Genomic DNA, 23909 nt, shown 5'->3' with positions numbered 1-23909 from the left:
CTGAGGACGTGTGACTGCCGAAGTCCAGACACAGATGTCATCTGCGTATATTGAAATGTTGGTGGTAGTTGGCAAGTATTCAGCTAGTCCAATGAGAGCGAGGTTGAATAGCGTCGGGCTTAGAGCACCGCCTTGAGGAACGCCCCTGCTGGTATAGCGTCGCGTAGTTGGGCCATTGTCAGTTAACACATAGAATGATCTTGCAGATAGGTAACTTGCAATCCACAGAAAGACTCGACCACCTAGGCCAACCGTCGCAAGAGCGTCGAGAATGGCCTCATGTAATACGTTATCGTATGCCCCTTTCGCATCTAAGAATAAAGCTGCAGATAAACGCTTACGGGACCTTTCGTGCTGGACATATGAAACGAGGTCAACTACATTGTCGATGGAAGAGCGGTCACGTCGGAAACGAGCCATTGAATTCGGATAAATCTTGTAGTGTTCAAGGTGCCATTCCAGACGGCCAGGGATCATCCGTTCCATTATCTTTCCTACACAGCTGACCAGCGCTATTGGGCGGTAAGAGGTGAGCTCTAGCGGGGATTTGCCCTGCTTCAAGAGTGGCACCAGGCGGCTTACTTTCCATTCGTCAGGAACATTTCCATCCTGCCATGACGTGTTGTAACGAGTCAACAATGCTATCCGTGCGGATTCTTCGAGATAGCACAAGGCTCGGTATGATATACCATCTGAACCCGGAGATGATCCGCGCCTGCAAAGAGCTAATGCCGCCTCGAGCTCCTCCATTGTAAAAGGAAGGTCCATGCGGCAATCACGGGAGTGGGGGACGTCATCTCGGGCAGGAGGATCTGGACGACTCCCTTGGTCTGCTATCCGCGCACAAAAGTCTTCTGCGACATCGATGTCTTGCCGCCCTTGGAAAAGCTTGAGCGCCTTGAACGGAAGACGCTGTTCCGGAAGGCAACGCAGAACTTGCACCGTTTTCCAAATCTGAGACAATGGCTTGCGGGGGTCGAGTGTCTGGCAAAACGTTGCGCAACGATCCGACGCTAATCCATCCATTCGACGCTGAATCTTTTGCAATCTCCTGGCTGCCCTAAGGCCATGGATTGATTTTGTACGCCGATATCGACGTTCCGCCCGCCGACGAAGTGCTCGAAGTCGCTCTAATTCGATGTCGAAGTCGTTTCGCGTGTAAGAGATTGACAGCATGCGAATGGCGTTTTGCATCGTATTTTCAATTGTTTACTCTAACCCCGAGGGTAGGCCCTCGCAGCAGGCATCTTCTATATCGGATTTGAAGTTGGCCCATTGAATTGTCCGAATGGCACTCCGTGGGCCAGATCTAGACGACAAGCCTTTGATGTTCAGATAGGTGGGAATCTCATCACTCCCATGTCTCTCACTATCTGGAAACCACTTCACACATCTGGCGAGAGAGTTGGAGAAGAAAGCAAGGTGGAGGCAGCTGCCGTGTGTCATGCCTCGAAGAAAGGTGAGTAAGTCAGGAGAGTAAGGCCATAGTTGCGGGCGATGCTTGCTAATCTTCGTCCTCTTGCATTTGTCCTTGTACTTCCCCATGCTGGATGGTGTGCATTGAAATCACCTATGATTACCCATGGGGCGGGAAAAACACTCAAGATATCCGCTAATCTTTTAGTATCGAAATTGCTGGAAGGCGATATATATACGCCTATGAGAGTAAACAAGAGTTTGTTCTTTTGAACTGTGATGCATATATATTGATTGTCGTCGTGGGGCGCAATCGGTTGCAAGACATAGGTGAGTTCACGACGAACAAAAACAATGATTCTGCTGCATGTACCATTTGTTGATGACATGATAAATTCGTACCCTGACAGTCTGATTGGTTTCCACAAGTTGGGCTCACAAATTACGATGAGTGGAAATAAATTGGTGCACATAAACTGACAAAAATCTGAAATTCGTTTAGCCCTCTGGCGTTCCACTGGATGACGGACGCTGCATTGACTTCTTTTCGGAAGGATGGGTTATGGGTAGCCATCTTTGTAGTTGAGGGATTGAAGCACTGGACTTAAGGGGTCCAGCACTTTAAGTGCGCTTCGAGCAGACGGTGTCTCCATGTCCAATAATATCCCTTGTATGGCCTCCATGAGGGAACGTAGCACCGAGATGACTTGACGATCTGTTTTAGGAGAATCATCCATGGCCGGCGAAGGCTCCGGTGGGGCCGCGACCTTCTGGGGTTCCTCAGCAAGGGAGCGGCTCGGTAGCGTAGGCCATTCCTCTAAAGAAAGAGTACTTCAGAATTGTGGCACCGCAGGTCCCTTCTGCATGAGGTTCAGCGCAACGGGGACACATAGCGAGTCGGCACACACGCCCTTGACGTGTCCTAACATGAAGCACTGATGGCATAGAAGCGACTTCTGGATGAATGGTCGAACCAGATGTCGAAAATGTCCGACTTTAACATGGGATGGTATACAATCCCCCTTGAAAATTACTTTTACGCAGCGCGTATTCCCAAGGCGGCGCACTTGCGTAATGATCGTGCCCTCGTTCGCCGGCTTGATGAGGCTAAGTAAATCATCATTGGGAATGGCAATGTCAATGTCGTAAATTACACCGGCTATGGATGTGTCGCCGATCGGGATGAAGGGGCGCATTTTGATTCCGCCTAGCTCCGTGATTTCTTGAAGTCTTCCAAGCGCACTCGCGTTGTACACGTCTATGGCGAGTATATTCTTGCTTTTATTTATTCTGATGTATTTAATTTGATCCGGCACCGCACGTTCCAGAAAAATGAATAGGGCTTGCCTGTTCAGCAACCGTAGGTTGCTTGATGGTTCTTCCGGCATAAAGATGATGACGTGTGGCCAGTATGCAGGCCTTGACTTCATAGTCGTTGTACTGACAAGAGTTGACGGCGCTGTGTTGGCGATCTTTCTGTTCGCCCTCTTACTCAGAACGGGTATGAAGGCGTCGTCGGATGAGTCGTCTTCCGACATAGAGTACAGCTCGGTGTCCTCGGTGTCACTGGGGGAGCCAACTCGCTTCCTTGCGGTTGACGGCCGTGATGACTTCTGGTCAGGCGGGCCTCTGGCATCCTCCGCGTCCATGGCCGCAAGACGGGGAGGCGAGGCACCTCGAAAGGCGAAGATTTCACAAAAAAAATCACAGAGCACAGAAACAAGTGTTCCGTCAAGAAGACACATCGTCCTCGAGGAACTTCAAGATCGCGCCACCAGGTATATTCACGCCACATACCCTTACAACGTCAGCATATCATACTTGAAAAAAGAATCTTGTTTATCGCTTCTGTCCTTTCGGCGCCACATTGCCGCCCTCTTCCACGGGTTCTACTATTCGACGCTTAATCGCCCACGATACACTGTTCCCCCAACGCGCCGGTCACGACGCATTGGACATCCCCAGCAGGTAGCACAACCACATTCACGCACAGATACATGTTCAGCCTCGTTTTTCTACCGAGCACCTAAAGACTGGAATGCCCTTCCTCATCAAGTCGCTGCCGTCACCTGCTCTTAACAATGTGTTCAAGACGTAACAACTTTTTATTTACAGAATTGAATGTATTACAACACTTGTTTGTATATGTTGTATTCGCACCCCTTATACCCCTACTACGGGGCCTTTAAGGAAATAAAATGAAATGAAATGAAAGAAGAATTCCGCTTTTTTCTGGCTCTCTGCAAACACCTCTAAAAGTGGGATCACGACTCACACATTGCATTCTTTGAAGAGAGTGCCTCCGACCTGCCGACGGAAGTTTCAAAGTATACCCGGAAACGCTCTAGTAAACGTGTAGTGTCTTTTCGCCTGATCGACTCTAGCGGAGTAGAATTCCAAGCAGTCGCGGAATGTTTTGCTGCCTATTTCTCATCCTCATATAAAGAAAGCTTCAGGTTTCAGCCCTGGTGTCAGTCAGCAGCACATGACGGTTCCTACATCTAGTGCGGTGTTTTTTTTTTATGAAAAGCTCATCTACGAATACACTAAGCGTTTACAGCCTTCCCTATCCTGCGGCCCTGATGGCATTCCCTCCGCAAGCCTAAAAGCCTACGGCAGTATATTTGCCCCAGTATTGACATCTATATTTAGTAACTCTTTGAATACTTCCACTTTCCCTCACATGTATAAAACTGCCGTGTTTTTTGTGCATTTCAGTCTGATTGTAAAATTGATGTCTCGAATAATCGCTGTATTTCGCTTCTATGCCACGTCTAAGATTTTTTAGATTACTCTTCACAACATGTCTTTTACTGTCAGGACCTCATTGATTACGAATCAGCATAGGTTTCTGCCCGGCCGCTTGACTATCTCAAATCTCACGAGCTTCATGACACAGATCTCCGCGCCGGTACTTCAGAGGGGGGGAAAGTTAACCCCATTAACTGTGACCTCAGCAAAGCTTTTGATATAGTCAGCCACTCACTGCTTCTGATCAAGATAACGCGCTTTGGTCTTCACTCGTCAGTTGTTAATCTCTTGCGCAGTTATCTTCATGATAGATCATGTTGTGTTGACTTCAATAGCCAAATGTCATCTTTTTGCGTCCCTCAATGATCAGTATTAGGACCAGTTCTTTTTAAATGTGTAAGCATTGCTATGCTTAATCAACGAGAATCTTGTCCGTTCGTCACGTAAGACGAATGCAATGTGTCATACCCCCGTAAGCAAGCAAGCAATGCAATGGCTCATATCCACGTAAGGCAGAGGCCACCAACGCTCAGAAAAGTGAAGCGAACAGTGCATACATTCATCGAAATCACCCATACAACACAGAACAGCATATGTTTCAATAAAAACAAGCTCAAAACAAGCATATGAACTATCAATAAAGCATTGCATACCCCCCCCCCCTCAGCAAATTTATTGGAGGTTTTGCAACAGCTTCGCTGGACATCCAGGTTTATAAAAACTGATAAGAGTTGATAAGGGTTGGATCATGTTCGATAAGGTTGATAACGACCGGGGCGAGGGTTGATAAGGGTTTATACTGGTCGGATCAAGTTTCAGAACACTGATAATGACACGGGGATGCGTGGAGATGAGCAACCGACACAATGCTTACGTATACTTAGGCAACCTCAGAAAAGTTTCCGTGTGAATGAAAAAAAATATTAATGACATTCTTTCCGCTATAAGGAACTCTGCTTTCCTTCTATATGCCGATGTCAACGAGATTTTAAAGATAATTCATACCGTTGATGACTGTCACGCCCTGCAGTCGGACCTATTTTCTTTGGTGCAAAGATACAAACTTCACCTTGGATGCTGCTAAGACCAAAGTCATGATTTTCAAACACAAAACAGAAAGCATTTCTTTTTCTTATTCTGTAGATTCTATACCATTGTGCAAAGTATGTGATATTAATGACCTCGGTGTACTTCTTGATACAACCTTACACTTTTCTGTTCTCACTAAACACGTTGCAATGCGGGGTATGCGCTTTCTTGGCTCTGTTTGCAGACCATCGAGGGAATTCAGTTCTCCTACTCCGCTCCGCAAGTCGTACACTACAATCTGTCTTCCTCAACTCGAACACGCGTCGGCCGTCTGGAATGGCACTTCTAGACCCAGCAGTGACATTATAGATCGGGTCTATAAAAAATTCCTAAGTATATATCAGCACCGTTTTGCTAACATGGACATTGGACCTTGTTCTACCACAGTTGGATTATTGTCATCGCCCTTACTTCGCTACCGACGTAACTGCGCTGGCCTTCTGTTTCTTTTCAAAGTTCTTCGCGGAATCCTCACCTGCCCCGAACTCCTCATTTGTATCATGTTTCGTATTCCGCGCAGGATCACCAGAGAACATAGACCTTTCCATGTTCCTGGCTGTCATAGCCGACACTCAACCGTCCACCGAACACTGACCCCTCATAACGCTTATTTTCATTATCTCGTTATTTTTCATAACTCGCTGTCATCGCTCTCTTCAGAGCTTTGCCATGTTGTGTCATAGTTTCAAGCATTGTTCAACTGCCCTTCTCCTGCTTTGTCTTTTGTATTCACCTTGCACCTTCTGTGTACATTCTTCTTTTCGAGATTGTTCATTTTTATTTATTGTTTTTTTTTACTTATGGGTTCCCCTACCGTTTTTTTTCTTTTTGTTTCTTTTATGTATGCGTGCAGCAGCACTCAGACATCATGGTTGTTCCTTTGCACGGTCCCTAAATGAATTATTATTATTATTATTATTATTATTATTATTATTATTATTATTATTATTATTATTATTATTATTATTATTATTATTATTATTATTATTATTATTATTATTATTATTATTATAGGGCATGTATGACACATAGAACCTCTAAAAAGAGGTATTTAAGCCTGCATAATCAAACCTAAAGCCAAAAGCATGGTAAGGATTCTTGCCACAGTTTCTATCTTATTTCGGTCATGCAGCGTAGGGTGAAGCGCTAAGGCTGTGAGGAGCTCAACGCTAGTCACGCGGTAACAGAGTGAGGGTGAAGTGCTCGTATTTACTGACTGTATGATCTGCAATGTTGGCGTTTCGATAAATATAGGAGGGATGTGTCCATCAAAAGTCCGTGGAGCACGGTTCCGTGGTCTACGTGAAATGGCGCATGGCCTACTAGCAATTAGGAAGACACGGTACGCTCACCTGCGAGCGTGGAAGTGATATGCCGACGACGCAAGGACAGACTTTTAGCTCATAAAGAACGGAGGTACACGCCCACTTCTTGAGAACCTTGTACGATCAGTTTTGGTGCGCATAGTGCATCAAAAATTCACCGACGATTACGATACTCCCTAATCCGAACTTTGATGGCTGCTGTATAGATGTTTTTATTCCGCGATATATTCGCTGGCGCGGACAATCCGTCTCGTGCGACATGTTGCAAACGGAGCGAAGTGTGGCGCAACTACCTCGCTAATCGGGAGATCGCGAGAGGAAGCGCGTGGGTGACGCGTGGGCGCGATTCACAGCAGCCGCCGCAGACAGACCTCCGCTCATGCAGCGCTGTTTCCACACAGACGACGCGCGCTACTCTGGCGCCATTTCGTAGTCATCGGCTCCGCAAAGTGAGCCTTGCGTGGCAATATGCTTTTCTTCTCACGGTTTCGCCCTACCCTCCTGCTTCGCTTTAGGCCTCATGATTCCACTGCACAGTCCTCCTGCGCTTTCCTCCTCGCGCTCGCTTCACTATCGCAGTCTTTCATCTCTCGCTGCGCTCCGCGTTCGCTTTCATCCTTCGCTGTGTTCGTTCGCTCGGTTATTAGGGACAACGCCGACGCTCGCCGCAGGTACGGGAGCCTAAAAACTGCGCTCTAAAGCAATTTATTATTATTATTATTATTATTATTATTATTATTATTATTATTATTATTATTATTATTATTATTATTATTATTATTATTATTATTATTATTATTATTTGCTTTGAACACATATGTACAATGAACAGGAAAGGGAAAGCGAGGAGCAGGCTGGCAACCGTCACCGGAAGGGGCACAACGCCTACCTAATCTTCAGACGGGAGTTGACAGGAGCACAGTAATGGAAGATATAAAGGCGGGAAGGAAAGAGGAAAGGGCAAATCTAACGAATAAAGTAGAACACAGTAGGGCCGGTCACTGAAGGTCACACTATTACAGAATGTTGAATACAATAGTTCCGACACTACAAACGTGAACCTAAGTTAGTTAACTCTAGAAAAGTAAGTACCGCGCGATGAGCCTGATCACGTTTAGACGCACAACCACTGGTGTATAAACATTCGTCGAGTGACGTACACCGCAGGCCAAGGAGATGATATATTCTCTCACTAGCGACATGCGCTGCGCACTGAAAGCGGGACACTCAAATATAAGATGCTGAAGTGTCTCGCAACAGCCACAAGACGCACACGATGGACTTGCCACACGTCCTTGTCTGTATAAACGTTCGTGCACGTTCACGCAGCCAACCCTCAGCTTGAGTAGTTGTGCTCTAGCGCGGCGAGGCAAGCCTCGACCGCGAACACGGGGCGGGAACGTTGCATTTGCGACGCGCTGGTCTGGATGCTGCTTGAGTGGGTGGCGACGAAACAAGTCATACAAGGGGAATAAACACATGTGCATACCATCATAACCCATTAATACGCTCGCCTTTCAGCCTGTTTTCGTGAAGCAAAAAACACCGTCTCACATTGCCCTTTTTACGCCTCCTGACCGCCCTCCTATCGCCCCCTCCCCTCCCTCCGCTCCCAAGAAATTTCTTTTGACAACTGCCTACCGCCCTGCATTCGACTCTTGACTGAGCAAATGCCATCATTTCTAATGTCACCCGAATAAATCACTCACAATCACTCTTTAAATGACAAGAAAAAAATGGCAGATGGCATCCCTTTAAAAGAGAACAAGAAGATACCGAACGTGCACACGCACATCCGCACAACTAACGCTTTCAACGTGGAAAAAAAAGCGTCGTAGTTCTGGACAAAAAAAAAACAAAATCGCAATTGATTGCCACAAACAGACATTGTTTCATGATTGATGTGGCACATGCTGCGGTAACCTACGGTTGCCGCATAAAGTTGTCTTCCTTAGATTCCTACTTCACCCACCACATGAGCGCAGCTTAACTCTAAAACGAATGGGCGAAGAAGTGATGAACGTGTTGTGGGACTTCGTAGCAAATATTTACGCCCAAAAAACGATCAGAAATTAAGTTCGCAAAAACTACATCTCTCATACACACGGGAAAGGGAGACGTTAAGTACTACAAGGACCACTAAACGATAAACGACAAAAATCTTGACCATCAGACGGTTTCTGAACGGACCCTGACAGCTGGCTCGGAGAAATAAAATTAACTGGCTCCAACAGTTTAAATTTCTGTCTAGGAGATATACTACAGGTGTAACCTCTGGCCTGAGATAAATAATCTAGAGGCATAGAGAAACCTACTAGTCACTCTACATGGTGTCCATTGAAGTCGGAAAAGCTCATGGCACAGAGCCAAAGCAGTTGGGAGGCTTGGAGGAACCTCATAGAGGAGAGCACCTCAGAGAAGCACGTACTACCGATCAAGGAAGCGTATAGGGAAGCCAACAACGAAGGCAAAGCTGGAAGGTTCGAGGTGACAGCGGGGCTCCATAAAGGTTTACCAGTGAGCTATACTTTGGAACATGGTGACAGCCTCTAAGCAGATAATACTGTCTTCCGTGCAACATCAAAGGAAAATTCTTATGCGGCGTTTCATGACTGGAGAAATATTCAAGAGGCAAGCGTTATTGAGATTGGTAAAAGCGAAATAGAATGAATGACCAGCCCCAGGGCAATAATTTATGCCGGGACCTAAAACTTGACTGCGAAACAAATCAGAGAACAGGAACACAAATGTGACAAACATGTGGAACATATTTCCGACGTACTTTCGGCGTCGTCACATGTGTACACTTAAAGCGGATTGATTCCCCTGGTGCGCTGAGTGATATCCATGAGGCAGGTGTGCGCCGAGTGGCTTATTGCAAGTGTGTGCTCAGTGGCGTAAAATGCAAAGAAAAGAATCAAAACTTAGCGGAGTGCTGATATTAGTAGTGCGAATTAGGATCAAGGGCGGATATTGGGAGTTTCGGGAATGATGTCCAAATTATCCGGTTGGATGATATGATTTCCAAAATACAGGATCTAGAACGTTATACCGACAACAACGGGAAGTTACGCAAGATCTCTGGGAGCAATGTAACCTCGTTATCATTAATGCGCGGCCTAAATGTGATGGCCAGATCACATGAGCATGCGAAAATAGGCAATCGGCCGTCGATTATTATCTGATGTAACAAGGACTTTGTGATAAGCTGAGAAAAATGTCATTGAAGAAGAAGGATGTAGCAGCATAGGGAGTTACCATAAACGCATCATTTTGAAAATGGAATATGTAGTAGGCAAAGAGCAAGGAACGAAGAATGGGAAGTGCAAATTTGAACCCTGAACAAATAACAAATATAGTCACAAGAGTCGAGAAAGCACTTGGCAAACGGCCACGCAAGGAGTGGCAATAAAGTGAGTTTTAAGTGTAATGACGAGAGAAATGTGAAAAGAGTAGCAACGTGCTTGTTTCAAAGGAAAAAGGAAACTGAAAATCTGGTCGAGCAGAAAGACACGGAAAGCGATCGACGAACGACAGAACGCATCACGAGAGCAAAAAAATGGACAGTTGCCGCAGGATGAAAGAGACAGAAAATGGGGAATATAGCGGGGGAAAAAACTATGGTTGAAATGCTGGTTCAAGCAAAGATTAAAGGTGAAATTGAACACTGGTTGCCAGAAATATGGGAGAAAACGAAGGCCTCACCTAGAGTCTTATTAACTTATTAGGCAGGAAGATGGGAACAATACAACAACATACCCTTGACGAAGATGGAAACTAACTGGAAGAAGACGCGGCATTAAATTACATTCGAAAAATAACAGCCAATCTTTCCAAGGCAATGGCGAATTGGTTTCTGAGGAAAAAACGAGCATGAACGAGAACCAGACGGAAACGGAGTTGGTGCTGAGAAATTTCAACTGGAAGAAAGTTGAAGAGAAAATTCCCAAACGCACAACCACAGGTTGAGACGAGGTTCCCCTTAGGCTGATTAATGAGCTAGGACCAAAAAGTATGGAAGCTCCGTTGAAAGCACTAGAAAAAAACCTTAAAAGACAGACGAATACCAGACAGTTGGCGATCAAGGAGAATTAATCTAATTTATAAAGGTGAGAGAAAAGAAGATGGACTTCACTCATATACACCGCTGACCATTACATCATTAATATACAGGTTATCAATCCAGGCAGTTAAATTAAAACTGCAAGCATGGGCAGAGAATAATGGCATTTTGGGAGAACTTCTGAATGGCTTCAGAATAAGTAGGCGCCTGGATGATAACTTATTTGTCCTTACACAGTGTATTGAAATATCCAGAGTACAAAGGATACTGTTATATGTGGCCTTTTTAGACATTACAGGAGCGTATGACAACGTGGACCGCGACATCTGGCGGAATATTCTGCAAGGGAAAGGTATAGGCAGCCACTGTATAGAGATATTGAGGCACATTTAAAGAGGAAATACCGTTTGTGTTAAATGGGAAAGAATGAGGAATGACGAGAAAGTTGATATCAACAAGGAACTGAGACAAGGGTGTCATCTATGGCCGCTGCTGTTTATGATGCACATGGTGAGTAAGGAAAGGGCGCTAGAAAGAAGTAATATCGGGTTTAATCTCTCATACATCGAGGTGGGTACAGTAGTAGGGCAGCAGCTTCCAGGTTTATTTTATGCGCACGACATTGTGTTGCTAGCTAACAAGCAAAGTGATTTGCAACGTCGAGCTGATATCTGTAGACAGGAAGGCGAGAACTTTGGTTTGAAATTTAGCGTAAGAAAATCAGGTGTTATGGTATTCAGTGAAAACAATGATCAGATGGTGTTAATACAGGGCCAGGAAATACCTCGGGTAAAAGAATAAAAATACGCTGTTTTACAGATATACGACGCCGATAGACAGCAAGAAGCAATAATAGCAAAAGGGAAGAGAAATGCGGCCATAACTAAATAAAGAGCGCTATGGGGTTACAATAGGTACGAGGTGGCCCGGGGTATGTGGTAATGTGCAATGGTTCCAGGACCTACATATATTATTAGGTATAATTATTATGTATATATTATCTAAAATAATTCCACTATTGTAAATCTGTTAGCTTTTCCAAATCTGGTCTCTGAAATCCTTGTCATGTACACGGGCCCTAAGGCACATCCAAGCGGTTTTTTACCGCTTTTCACCTGAGGGACCCCCAACAGTCGTTGGAAATAAATATTTGATTGATTTGATTGATTTGACTGATTGAAGTCAGGGATACAATCATGACTCGATGGCAACCAAAGGTCAGCGGGACACCTCGCATTGGGCGCTCGCGGGAAGATTACTAATGAAGTCGAGCAGGGCGATATAAGCTGGACAAGTTTCAAAGTGAGCTCAGAGTAAAATTGATTTTCAAGAACGACTGCGGAATAAGGAAGAAATTAAATGGGTTGAGAGCGAGCTCACATATTTGTACAGGAAAAACGTTCACTCGCAGTGGAGGAATATAACAAGGAAGCTTACCAGCAAGCATGCGACCGGTATGGTCAGCAACATGGCAACGAAGAACGTCAAACGCAAAGTGAGCAACACTGAGAGAATCTCATGGGTGGCGGCAATGGTAAAGAGAGAGAGAGAGAGAGCAAATGATAAGGAAAGGTAGCGAGGTTAACTAGGACTGAGCCCGGTTGGCTACCCTACGCTGGGGAAAGGGAAAAGGGGACGGAAAGATTAAAAGAAGAAGAGAAAGTCCACCGGGGATATCGTTCAGTCACTCAGTCCGGATCATAGTCGCTGACTCAATCCAGTAGCCTTCAAATATCGCAGCAGAGCTTTTGTGGCCTTTTGTAGCTGCGATATGCGAGGCCATGGTCCCAAGATCTTCTTCAAGGTGAACGGTGTTCTATCTAGCTGACTGATAGCTGTGCAGAGGTCATGTCTTTCGTTTTGAAAAGATGGGCAGTAGCACAGTAGATGTTCTATAGTTTCCTCGGCACCGCAGGCATTGCAGTCTGCGCTATCAGTCATTCCAATCAAAAACGTATATGCATTGGTGAATGCGACGCCCAAGCGTAAGCGGCACAGCATTGTTTCTTCATTTCGCAGAAGTCCTGGTAACAGCCGCAGTTGCATAGAGGGGTCGAGGGAATGCAATCGTTCTTGGGTGAATTCAGGTGTGTGCCACTTCTGTAATGTCATACGGTGCGCTACCTTGCTTAGGTGTTGGGCTGCGTCGGTCCGCGATAAAGGTACAGAAACAAGGGTTGCTCCTTCGTGCGCTTTCCTGGCAGCTTCGTCAGCGAGGTCGTTGCCGGAGATACCGCAATGGCTAGGCAGCCACTGAAACACGACGTCGTGTCCTTTCGCTATCATATGATGGTGCACTTCTCGTATCTCCGACACTAGTTGTTCACACGACCCGCGACGAAGAGATGACAGAAGACATTGTAAGGCGGCCTTCGAGTCGCAGAATATTGCCCACCGATTAGCGGGTTGGTTGTTAATGTAATCAAAGGCACCTCGGAGGGCAACAAGCTCCGATCCGGTCGATGTTGTCATGTGAGAAATCTTGTATTGGACGCTAATTGATCGTGATAGTATAACCACTGCGCCGGTGGAGCTGGTCTGAGTGGAAGAGCCATCCGTATATATGTGGACTCGGTCAAAGTAGAAAGTGTTCAAACAATCCAGAGCTGCTTGCTTCAGGGCAAAGGTAGGCAGGTCGGTCTTCTTTCTTATACCTGGAACCGTGAGACGCACTCGAGGTTGTTCTAAACACCACAAAGCTGAGGTTGAACGTGCTGAGGGTGTGAAGCCCGATGGTAGACAGGCACGATGGATGCTGACCCCGTTGGAGAAGGACGCCTGTGGTCGTCGTTCTGGCAGGCAGGCAAGAGAGCTTGACTGCATGCGTGAAACATGACGAACATGGGCCCTAAGCGTGTCGATGCTAATATAAGTCGTGATCGGATGGTCTCGAGCCATTATAATGGTTCCTGCTGTTGAGGCGCTCCGCGGAAGTCCTCGGCAAACACGTAGTGCCTGTGCTTGCACGCTCTGTAGTTCTCGAAGATTTGACTTGCATGTTTTAGCAAGCACGGGAGAACTATAACGTAGCAATCCGATAAAAAGTGCTCGATATAACTGCAGCATGGAGCCCACTGACGATCCCCATGTTTTCCCGGCGATAAACCTGAAGACATGAACAATAGATGTGAGCTTCGTCTTCAAGTGGGCAACATGAGGGCTCCAAGAGAGGTCCCGGTCCACAATGACACCCAAAAACCGATGATTTCTCTTGTAGGAGATAGGCTGGCCATTATTGCATACTGGATAACGAGACATTGGTTTTCGTGTAAAAGCGACTAACGCACATTTTTCTGTTGAGATGGTAAGGCCTTGTGTGTGAAGATAGTGAGATTGCATTTGAGGTAGTTACTCATAGCAATGGTAAAGAATCCTGCTATGAGTAACTACCACAAATGCAAAAACAAAATCAAGAAAGAAACAATTTATGATAACTCAAAGGGAAGCTTCTTGCTCTTCGAGGCGAGATCAGGATGCCTTAAATCATCATCATCACCCTGTTTTATGTCCACTGCAGGACGAAGGCCTCTCCCTGCGATCTCCAATTACCCCTTTCCTGCGCCAACCGATTCCAACTAGCACCCGCGAATTTCCTAATTTCATCGCTCCACCTAGTCTTCTGCCGTCCTCGACTGCGTTTCCCTTCTCTTGTTACCCATTCTGTAACCCTAATAGTCCAACAGTTATCTAAGCGGCGCATTACATGACCTGCCCAGCTCATTTCTTTTTCTCTTGATGCCAATTTGAATATCGTCTATACCGGTTTGCTCTCTGATCCAAACGCTCTCTTTCTCTTAACGTTATGCCTAGCAATCTTCGTTTCATCGCTATTTGCACGGTCCTTAACTTGTTCTCAAGCTTCTTTTTCAGTCTCCAAGTCTTTGTCCCATATGTTAGCACTGGTGAAATGCACTGATTGTACACCTCCCTTTTCAATGATAATGGTAACCTTTCCGTCAGGAGCTGACAATGTCTGCCGTATGCGATCCAACCCATTTTCATTTTTCTATGAATTTCCTGCTCATGCTCAGGTTTCCCTGTGATTAATTGACATAGGTAAACGTACTCTTTCGCAGACTAGAGGCTGACTGGCGATCGTGAATTCTTGTTCCCTTGTCCAGTTATTCATCATTATCTTTGTCTTCTGCGTGTTAATCAACCCCACTCTTACACTCTCTCTGTTAAGGTCCTCAATCATTTGTTGTAACTCGTCTGCGCTGTTGCCGAATAGAACAATGTCTTCGGCAAACCGAAGGTTGCTGAGGTATACGCCGTCGATCATTACTCCTAAGCCTTCCCACTATAATAGCTTTAATACTTCTTTCAAGCACGCAGTGAATAGCATTGTAGAGATTGTGTCTCCTAGTCTGACCCTTTTCTTTATAGGTATCTTCCTGCTTTTCTTGTGTAGAATTAAGTTAGCTGTAGGACCTCTGTAGATATTTCCAAGGTATTTACGTAAGTGTTCTGTACTCCTCCATTACGTAATGCATGTATGACTGCTGGTATCTCTACTGAATCAAATGCATTTTCGTAATCTCTGAAAGCCATATAGAGGGGCTTATTGTGCTCTGCGGATTTCTCGATAACCTGATCAATGACATGGACGTGATCCATTGTAGAGTATCCCTTCCTGAAACCAGGCTGTTCCCTTGGTTGACTAAAGTCCAGTGTTGCCCTTATTCTATTGGAGGTTATTTTGGTAAATATTTTCTATAATACTGGGAGTGAGCTAATCGGCCTATAATTTTTCAATTCTTTACCGTCTCCCTTTTTGTGGATTAGTACAATGTTTGCATTCTTCCAGTTTTCTGGGACCCTTTCAGTCGATAGACACTTCGTATAAAGAGCCGCCAGTTTTCCAAGCATTATGTCTCCTCCATCTTTGAATAAATCTACTGTTATTCCATCTTCTCCTGTCGCACTTCCTCGTTTCATGTCTTGCAAGGCCATTCTGACCTCATCGCTAGTTATAGGTAGAGTTTCTGTATCCTGTTCATTACTGTTTCTAACGGAGGTATCCTGACTCCTCTGGGTATTCTACAGGGCAGTATAGAATTCTTCCGCTTCTTTTACTATATCTTCGAGATTGCTGATGATATTACCCTGCTTATCTTTCAGTACATACATCTTTGTTTGTCCTATGCCAAGTTTCTTTCTCATTGATTTCAGGCTGCGTCCATTTTTTACGGCTTCTTCAGTCTTTCTCACGTTGTAGTTTCGAATATCACTTATTTTCGCCTTGTTCGTCAGTTTTGACAGTTCCGCGAATTCTATCTTATCTCTTGAGTTGCACACTTTCATTCTTTGTCATTTCTTTATTATGTATGTCCTTTCTTACTTGGGAGAACTTGCCTACTGGTTGCCTTGGTGCCTTGCCTCCCTTTGTAATTGCTGCCTCTGAAGCCAGCCTAGTTACGGTTTCATTCATTAGCTCTATGTCATCATCATCTCTCTGTTCTAAGGCTGCATATTTGTTTGCAAGTACCAGCCTGAATTTGCCTGCTTTTACCCTTACTGCCTGTGTGTTGACCTGTTCCTTCTTGCCCAATTTTGCTCTTTCTCTCTTCAAATTGAAGTGAATCCTAGCTCTCACTAACCTATGATTACTGCACTTTATCTTCCCTATCACTTCTACATCCTGCACTATGCTGGAATCAGCACAAAGTATGAAGTCAATTTCATTTCTTGTTTCACCATTATGGCTTTTCCAGGTTCAGTTTCTGTTGCTACGCTTCCAGAAAAAGTGTTAATTATTCGAAGCTTATTCCTTTCTGCGAATTCTAACAGCCTCTCTCCTCTAACGTTCCTAGAACCGACGCCGTAGTTGCAAATTGCTTGTTCACCAGCCTGCTTTTTCCCCCACTTTTGTATTGAAGTCGCCCATTACTACAGGATACTGAGTTTGCACTTTTGGCATCGCTAATTCAACATCTTCATAAAACTAAGCTACTTCTTTATCATCAGGACTGGTTGCTGGAGCGTAGGCTTGTACTACCTTTAATCTATACCTCTTATCAAGTTTGATTGCGACTAAAGCTACCCTATCATTAAGGCTGTAGAATTCATCAATGTTGTCCGCTATGTCCTAATGGATTAGTAATCCTACCCCGTATTGTTTCTTATCTAGGAGACCTCTATAGCAGAGGACATGTCCGTTATTCAGCAATGTATAAGCCTCACCAGTTCTTCTAATCTCACTAAGGCCGATGATATCCGAAACAATGTCTGATAGTTCCTCAAAGAGTCCTGCTAAGCTAGCCTCACTCGAGGGGGTTCGGATGTTAAACGTTGCAAGGGTCAGTTTTCTCTGGCGCCCTGTCGGGACCCAGAGATTCTTTGCACCCTTTGCTGCGTTACAGGTCTGACCGACGCCTAGGTCAGGTGCACCGTAGCTGCTTGAGACTGAGGACCATTGGGTAATTGAGTGAGTCATTTGGGAGGGTGCGGCCGGATACTGCACCAGGGAGGCCAATTCCTGTTCTGGTGAGGGAGTGTCTTGTTGAAGCTTAGTGGGCCTTCCTAATTTGGTTGTACCTTGATTAGTATAGCCCCACCCGCTCTCAGCATCTTTTGCTGGTGACAGGCGTCACTCCAAGCCTACAAATGCTGTGCACTGGAGGAGGTGAATTACAAGCTCACCATCGTCAAAAAAAAAGCCTTATAGGGGGATTCGAGCTTCCAACTATGGCAACGGAGCATTCGACATAGCTCAGCCAGGTAATCCCATAGGTGGCGAGGCTACCTTATCGCCGACAAGTACAGCCCTGAGGGCCCTACGTGCCTAAAAACGTCTTTGATGTATCCGCGATAGAAGTGTTTTCCTGATCGCGATAGGTAACTCAATATAGAAGGATTTCGAAACGGTTCTGGCCTCTTAGTTCCGGAATCGCACGTGCGCAGACGGCCGGGAATTCGGCTAGGCAAACCCTACAGGCGTACCGACGACCATTCACAGTCGCGAATACATGCTCGTGATCTACAGGAGTACAAACGGAAACCCGCGAAAACGAATGTAAGTGCAAATGTAGAAGAAATAACTGGACGCAAACTACGACATGTTTTTTTACTTGATGAAAATCTGTGTGTGAATTTTGCAACTGTGGACATTACGTTATTTATTTCTTATTGTTTGCGTTCTACTGCAAACCTTCTTATCACTTTTTCTCTTCCTTTAGCATTGCAATAAAGCGAGGTATACAAAGGACTAAGACGCATGTGCTTTCTGCGGTAAAGCTAGGGGAACGATGGAACAGTTTTTTATTAGACTATGAAGATATCTACCCAGCTGCCGGCTTAGCTCCTTTGGTCTCCTTGAAGCTCTTGGGTTCAAATATGAAGGGGAAAGTAAACATGTCCGCAATATAGCGGACATGTTTACAGTTTTGGTGGCAAAAAAATATGGAGTCTACAAACAACGGAGGCGTACAAAAACAGAGTTCCGAGTAGTGGATGAAAACGTTTGATGCTGGGAATTCCTTGCCATTGCGTGCTTTCACAAAAATATAGGTAGGACATTAGGCAAAATAAGAACAAGGGCTTGGTGCTGCGTCCCACCACCCCGTTTCTAAAGGAACGATCATAGCATGCATGCATCCATCCATCTATTCCTCCGCCCGTATCCGTCCGACGGTCCGTCCCTCCGTCCGTTCATCCATCCATCCGAGTTTGAAGGCGCTGCTTTTAAACTTATAACTTCAGTATTTTTAACATGCACTTTTTTGTGATAATTTGTGCACTGTGAAATCGCAGTGCACATACATTAACACCTGAAAGCACTGCCTTTTCTTCCTTTTCATTTTTTTTAATGGAAGCGTATAGTTACAAAGTGCATTCGGGTAAAGTTGTGCTCCTTTAATTATGTAACCAATGTTTACTAGTTGAAACATTCATTTTTTCATTAAATTTTTTTTACCTTTTCGTTTAGTCGACTTAATTTTATTTTATATTTATCCATTTGGTGACCCTAATTCTGACTTTTTATATATTTGCATGCTCACCAGGCATGCTCGCAATTGAGAGCAGGAATATCGAAAATAAATAACGTACACGTGCAAAACGCAGTCTTACACGTTAAAGCTTTCAAATATGACAATTGTTTCGCTGAAAAACAACATCTTTATACCACTGTAATCAAATGTCGCAAAAAATTATTCAAGATGAAGCCTGTACGCAAGAGATCACGTGACGCGTCATCATATCATTAACCGGGATCGGTATAGCCCGTGTAACTGTGGCGGACTACGGTTCGCGTTAACCACGGTTGAGCGAGTTAACTACGGTTAAGTTTAACCGCAGTTAAGCTGCCCGTGTAACTGAGGTATAAGACGCCCTTTATCCATGCTTACAGCGTGAATACTGTGCAGCGCGGAATAAATGTGGTGGCACAACGACGAAAGTACGAAGGAAATACGCTACATATGGCTGCTGCTTCTTTTGAGCGACGGGAGCCAAATTAACAGCGAGGAGCGACACCGAACAGGTGCATACCTTCACTGCAATCTAAATCGAGAAACCGCGTTCTCCTGGCTGCAATGCCGCCGTCTACCCGGCCTACCGTAGGTCGCTAGTTCGAGACAGCTTGCTTTGAGCATGCGCTGGCAGATGGGCAGGCCACCGCAACTTGCGCCTCTCGCTCCTGCAGTGGCTCGCACAGCTTCCCGTAATAAAAGTCCCCCCTTTTTGCCAGGAGTGCCTCACCGAATCAGGGCCATACATGATCGCCACCCCTGGCCCATAGACCACTGCAACGCGTGTGTTCACTGCACAGCCAAAAACTTGATTAGTATGTGGCGGAAACTCGCCGAGGCAGTGCTCGCTAAGAGGGGGAAAAACCTCGTTCAGAGAAAGCTCAGCCATGTTAGGAAATAGAACCCACGAGCCTCCTGCAGACCCCACAAACTCACTAGGACTTGACCTGAGTGCACTTTACCTGCTCTTAGGTGCGCAGGAGGTGCACGCGCGAAGCCTGTACGCAGCCACGAAGGCACTATAGCGTGAATAATAGCAACGACCCGTCAGTCAACTTCAAACTTAGCACGTGTGTCCAACTCATCGAAACCATTCAGAGGCATTATATTTAATCGGAGTGATTTTAGACTGTCAGCTTACATGAAACCAGCACAGTGCCCTGCGGCACTGACAAGCAAAGGCCACCCTTTGCAATATTACCCGCCTAAGCGCCATATTCAGAGATGCTTGGTCCACCTCCGTTGAGAGAATAGCAAAAAAAATAGAAAGAACTAAATCTCTGCACTGATTGGAAACGTACTCAAGGGCCCGTTAGCTATAACGCGTTTACTACTCTACCTCATGAACCAAGTTCTTTTGACGATCTGTTAAAGCGGTGGTATCACACACTGCGCCAACTTGTGTCGATTAGTGCGTCGCACCCAGGGCCAAGTTATTTATGTCACCTAGCGTACCTGCACACGCTTTCTGTGTTCCCTTCTCAATAGCTGTTTAAATACACATTTTACTATGGGCATGCATGTGTCTGCGTATAATATTATTCTTGTGTTTCAGAATTTAGCGTATGTCTTAGCACCATATTGCTTATACGACCTGTAGTTATTAAAGCTCCGGCTCGTACTTCTGCAATTTCTCACTGTCATTATCAGTTTCCTACGATGTAAGTGAACATGGGTCGACATCGTGAACGTAACGATCCCAAACAAGAGTTGGGATCGTTTATTCGCTTTTCAGCAAAGAAAAGCAAGACAAACGGCTAACACAACCAATATTCTACAAGCGTCATCAAAGTTGTATAATTAAGATTAGATTGTATAGTTAAGTTTAACATTCTATGCAGCGTAACCTCCGCGCAGTCGCGAACTTCTAATACGGACCAGAAATGCCCTCGAGGAGAAAAATACCATCGCCGCCTTGAAACAATTCTGGAATACCAAAAGAAAATTTTAAAAAAAAGGACGCAGAAAAAAAAACTTGCACGAGCTTAGTCTTAATAAAAACGAAGCCAACAAAGGAATTAACTCATTGTTCACAGAACGAAGCGAATATTTTAGGCCTGTTCAGGAAAGAAAAAGACAGTAAAATTCGCTAACCGAGGACATTGTCTTATTTAATACACAAGCACCCTTCTTTGAAGAAAGCCAGGAAGCTTAGAGCCATGCTGCTGATAAATGGGGAGCGGCGAAATATCATCCCATGGTTAGCAAGTTTACAGTTAAACGCACGACTCGAGACAATGAGCCAACATCTTCCTTTTCTTTATCTCAGGGTTCTCTGCGGTCTATAAGATTGTCATAAGTTCTCTTTTATTAGATTAACTTTATCTGTATGGAAGGTTTTCTGCGCAGAATAATCGCCAGGAGCCAATGAACAGAGCAGCTGTTTTCAGTTCTATTGTGCGTCCCTTCCTAGCGGGTATCAGTACGACTATCTGTGTGCGCAGATCCCTTGTATTTTCTTTGTTGATTTTTTTTTGCGATCTTCCACGTTCGCAAAAATCAGCGCCAATATAGAATACGTATTTCAGCTTGACAGACCCTTTCATCCTAACGGCTTCACGCACATGGTTGAGATCTTAAACTGAGAGAAAAACACATCGCTTGGTCAACGAAAAAAATATATATGTGCATTCTGTGCGTTGATAACACAGTCGAAGTACGCTAAACGAACAAAAGGTTATGCTAGGCGACCCACGTGGTCACTGAACGAAGTGCCACAGCAAGCAACGGCTCGATTTATTTTATCGAGTGGTTGTGCTTGCCCATTTGCGGTGGCCTTTCGCACGGAAAGGCTGGAAATAAATGGTTGCCATTGATCGATGCTGCGCGATGTATTTTTTGCCTTAAGATGCGCTAGATCGTCGTGATAGAGAAAGCAATAAAATTTTACGCAGATCTCAGCACCGTGGTTAGACAAAGCATAGCCATGGCAGATTTTTTTTTTTACGATGTAAATGCACGATCCTCGTTCAAGATGATAATATAATTTTTCCATGAAAGTGTTCCATGAAGGTATTCACTTCGTCGCATAGCACAAGCCAAAAAATTTTCAAAGTGAAGAGACGTTTTTTTTAAAGGTAAACTACGTTATTTTAAGTGAGAAAATTAGAAGATACGATGAACAAAAAAATTAAGTACATAAGTTGCATGCTATGCAGCCCAACGTGCACCAACGTGCACCAAAACTACGACAACAGGGTTTTATATTTCTGCAGGGATGGCGCGTTAAAAAAATATTAAGCGTTTACTGCACATTTTTTTGTTTCCTCATGATATTATTCATGGAGTTGTAGGGAAGCATAAGAGTAGCTGTACTCCCATGGAAACTAACTTTAGCGAATTGCTGTGGTTTGAATTTACAGAATAAGGGTGTGCTGCGTATTTGCAAGAACGTTCAAATAAAGAAGCTGAAGGTGAAAGATAAACTTAGTGCGATTCATACACAAATATTTATTTGCACGTGACAATCATTGTTGCACTTATGTTTTAGTGTGGAACAAAAAAGAGCAATTGTACTTGCTTGTGCAGCGCAGGTGGTTACCACACTTCGTTCAGTACGTCATGAAGATTCCCGTGCAGCCTGGAAACAATGCAGTGTTTTCGCGTTATTGTCAAAATTTAGAACACAGAAGCACAGACGTAAGGCTGTGCCCGTGACGACGCGGCCCGGCAGCATGCGGATGCACCGCATCCTTTTGAAGAAAAAGAAGGAAATTCGACCAAAAAAGAAAACATGTTGCACGCATATTGAATCGAAACTGACTTGCACTCGTGGTCACTCCCGGAAAGGTCACTGCCTTCACTATCAGAAGGAAGTGCTCGGCCATAAAAGCGCTTAGGAGCCATTTCCCTTTTCAGAAGAAAATAAACCACGTACACGTTGTTGCATTTGCGCCACATAGCAACGTTCCGTCGCCGGGAACAAACTATTACGAACCGTTGTCATAAGGGCAAGCGCCCAGTCACGCCGTCTCCCTGAAATGTATGCTGTCGACGCAGGGATGTGCTGAGTTTGGCGTTACAAGGCGCTGCACACGCAACGTACGACCGAACTGTCAGGTGGTCATGTCTTGTCGCAGGCCCGAGTATAAGCAATCCGTGCCCCGCGAGCCGCAGTGCGACGCATTGATCACGTTTTGCCTTTGGCTGGTTGCACATGATATACTAAGCCAACAGTAGTAAACTAAGAGTAGTCGTATTGTTTAGCACGATTTATAGCCCAGGCCGTCAAAGCTTGCTTCATCTGTTTCCTCGTTCTTCGAAGCTAGCGCAATGCTTCGCGCTAGTGCCATGACCATTGCCGCGAAGACTCGAGATCATTTACAGGATTGAACGAGATGCCCTCGCGTGACCCACCCCAGTCGGCACCTCGGTTACGGTATGGAGCAACGTATGTCTCTAGAATAAATGCACCGGGACGGGCTGCCTGCAACTGCAATCTACTGCTAAATGAAAAGCAAGCCTCGGGCTTCCTGCTACTCAGAGACATCCATGAGTCGGGCATGAGCTGCATACGCGCGTACCAGCAAGAGTGGACGTCCTCTTTCCAGCTACACCGTCTGAGAAGTACGGTTACTTCTAACAGCGGAACGCCGGAGGCACGACGGAGCCTTCGGGCGCTTTCTGCGAGCTAGGTCATAGCTGTGCGAATCTAATCAGGATATGCCGCGAGTTTCTCGCCGCGCGATGAACACCGGACACCGGCCTTCTCGCAAACTTCCGGCCACGCTTTCTGCATTCGTTCCGCAACGGATGCTTGCAAGATTGTAGGCACCCACATGGTTGCACCTAGCGCACTGGAAACGGATGGAAGACTGTAGCAACAGGCAACTTCGGTAGGGGCACTAACGGAAAAAGCTACACCACCAGAACTGGCGGAGTAATAAGGGAGGAAGAAGCTGGTCGGCGTTCATGTGCAACAAGCTAAGAAAAGAACAAACTCTGCATTCCGCAGGTTTAAACAAACCTACGGCATCTTTGATTGTTGCTGCTTTCCCCAGAAGCAATATGACGCAGTATTATACGCAGAATCAGTGGCACACCTCTAGATAGAGCGAGAAAATAAAACTTTCTGCTAAGAGTTGCTAGCGTTGTTCGTGCGCCTTTCTCGTGTCATCTTACGAGTACAGAATACTTCGGCAGTGAGCCAAAATTCTCTGTCAGCTTGCCCTCTTACGAGTACTGCACTGCCACATGTGAAAAGCTAAAACAGCATTACTAATTCGCGCTGAGTGGGAAAAATAAGTCAGCAAAACCTTCTGCAAGCAAGACAGTGACAGTAAAGTGAATTTCGTC

Source organism: Dermacentor variabilis, chromosome 1 (genome assembly GCF_050947875.1).
Source record: "Dermacentor variabilis isolate Ectoservices chromosome 1, ASM5094787v1, whole genome shotgun sequence".
NCBI classification, from domain to species: domain Eukaryota; kingdom Metazoa; phylum Arthropoda; class Arachnida; order Ixodida; family Ixodidae; genus Dermacentor; species Dermacentor variabilis.
The sequence above is the reverse complement of the archived record's forward strand: the minus strand, read 5'-3'. Positions refer to the sequence as shown.